This window comes from Etheostoma spectabile, chromosome 12 (assembly GCF_008692095.1).
Source record: "Etheostoma spectabile isolate EspeVRDwgs_2016 chromosome 12, UIUC_Espe_1.0, whole genome shotgun sequence".
Taxonomy (NCBI): Eukaryota; Metazoa; Chordata; class Actinopteri; order Perciformes; family Percidae; genus Etheostoma; species Etheostoma spectabile.
This window is the reverse complement of record NC_045744.1, coordinates 30762109-30765106: the sequence shown is the minus strand read 5'-3', so window position 1 is coordinate 30765106 and position 2998 is coordinate 30762109.

Sequence of the window (2998 nt, the reverse complement as noted above, 5' to 3'; positions counted from 1 at the left end):
ATTCCTTCTATAGCTGCAACCTGGAAACTCCCATCTCATGCCCTCTCGCCATGCTGATAAGCAATTGTATTTGCAAGCGATGTCCCAGTGAAGTGTCAAAACAATATAGAATATAAAAATAAAAAAAGGAGTCATGGAAAGAGTGTAACATGTTTTTGTTTTTTTTCTCATTCTTTATTGTGTGCGCAGATCCTTATCCCTGCCATTATTTGGCAAAAATGACTGCAGAATCCAGGGTGAGGATCTTCCGAATATATCCCCCGCAGCTCACCCCGCTTTCCTCTTCCAACGTAACCTGTCGGTATAGAACAAAAGTATACTCGCATTTTGCTATCCTACAGTATTTAGTTTCAGACTTTTTCTCAAAAAGTGACAACTCCAACAGCCATCCAGTTTCAAAGCACATTATACAGTATACATACCCGGCATGCAGCTCTTGTATAGACAATAGCACTGGGAACAGTTCATCACTGAGTACATTGTCCGCAATTCGGTTTTGTACTTGGAGGAGAACCTGCTCCAATCAGTCACACCTGTATTACAAAATTTTAGGATTATCAAATTTTACACTATGTTTGATGTGATAAATATGCTAAAACGTTAAAGTTGACAACTATCAAAGCATAATGTTTTATTTACTGTCAAGCCACAGAAAGTGAGCTCTTTTCCAGAAGATATCATCTGTGACTATGTCTCTGAACGACAAACAGACTAGAGCCAAGGTCATCAGTGCCTTATCACCGTCGTGGAGGACCACCTCAAGCAATATGTATTCAAGACAGGATCTTGTAATCTGCAAAATAATAGCGTAGATGAATGTCAAAATTATTTCTATAGTATTTTGTTTCTAAGCATTGATTACTTATTTTATGTCTCATGCTATGCTAGTTTCTTTCTGACCTCCAGAATTCCCATTTCCTTGGTCAGGTCAACAGGTTCCTAAATGAACACATTTAACATTTATTTTGCAAATCCATTAAGTAGACAGTTTGTAGTACTTTGACAGTATGTATGTATACAAAGCATCAAGCTTACTTCATTCACACGAACCAAGTGTTCAGGAGGGATTCTCCTTGGCCTCTTTGCCTCCTCCTGATCTGCCATTATCTGTTCACAGATAATTATTTAACCAGGGTGCAAACAAATATTTAAATGTCAGTAAAATGTATGCCTATAAAGTGGGAGGTTTGGATCCAAAAGGAATCAAATCATATAATAAATAACCATTGGCATGCAGGTCACAACATTAGATTTGTCAACAAATCATGACTATCACAATGTGATTCTTACGATAGGATCTTCATATTTCCTTTTCTGTGGCAACCTTTAAAACAGACAGATTTTCTTAAATTACAAATTAGAGATTAAGATGACTAATAATTTGATCTATATGTATAATTGTGGCTTTGTTACACATGTTTATGTTACAGTTGTACATGTAATAATTAAATCAGACGTACCTGGCAACTGAATGACCAGACAGGAGCAACAGGCACCACCATGTCCTGTGTCCATGTCATCCTAGAAATACAATATTTCAAGCCATGAAGTCATGTTCTACAAAAACAGTGCACTGTAATTTGTCTCTAGACTTTCTGCGCACTTACAGTTGTTAAGTCAAAATCTGCCCCCAGCACAATGTAAAGAGCATACTGTAGAAACAGAAAACATATTTGTCTGTACTAGCCTTGGAAAATCATAGTAAGCTATAATCCCCTAGTATTTAAACAAATAAGAGACCTACAGCTAATATGTTGTCAGGTAAATTATATTTAATATCATTAAGTGACCACATTACCGATTCTGTAAGTAAAAACATTTATATAAACACACAATACCATTAACATAAAGATACCACAGGCATTGCCATCTGTCTGTCTTGGGAGACCCTAAAATCAGAAATACAGTAAGACAGTGGACAACATTCAGCACAGCTCATTCATGGAAAGTAACCAATACGTAGAAACCCATTTTACTTTGATGTCCTTGCTGTGGATCACAGTCCATTCTCCTGGAAGAATCCTCTGCGCCAGATCACTGCAATTAAAGTACTAATCAGCATTTTAGGTTCCAAAATTGCTAAAACAGACCTAACTATGTTGGGGATATGGCACTATCTGGTTGATACTTTATTCTGCCAACAAATTCCTAGTTGACATTAAAGGTCAGTTTTGAAATTTATAAGTAACCGTCGTTATACGGCAATTTCCCAGAACTTTAGGGTCATTAAAACCCAGGTATCCTGACCATTACCACCCAGAAGCATTCATTGAAGGATTGTATGGACCAGGCTGAACAACGGGTTTAGTAATGGAACTGTAAATTGTAGTAAGACACATACCACAGGAGCTGCTTATTGAACAACTTCATGTGGTCAGGAACAACAAACTAAAGCTAACTACAACTTTACATCCTAAATGAGTTTTTGAACATCTGAACTTCATGCTATTGAAACCTGCAAATCTGAATGTTCGTTGATCGCCAAGCCAACTGATGGCTTCCGGTTTATGGATAAGGAGTCTAGGAAAAGAATGTGGCTCTTGCTCAGCTTCAAAACCTGTAACAATATTTTTAGGAATTTTAACATAATATTGTAACACAATTATCAAATTAAAAATAAAATAGGTTTCTATCAAAAGAATAATAGTTTATAATAGTCTTCAGTGCAAAAGTAAGGGTAATAATTAAAAAACTGCAGACGCACACAGAGCATGTAGTGTCCTGGTTTCCAAATAGGTATGAGGACAAAATCTTTGTTTGCCAAATCATTCTGAAAGACAAATCAGGTAGAAATAAAAAGCACAACAGAGCTGAACCTTTATTTTTGTAAACAATTATAAATTAACTATTTCAAAAAATATATAATAATATATTTACGGGGAAAGACGAGGTATCCGGACAATTTGGAGGTAGCCATGTTGGTACAACATAGCAATCCACTGCATACACATCCTTTTGCTGATGGAACATATATCAATTAAATTAAACATGATTTCAA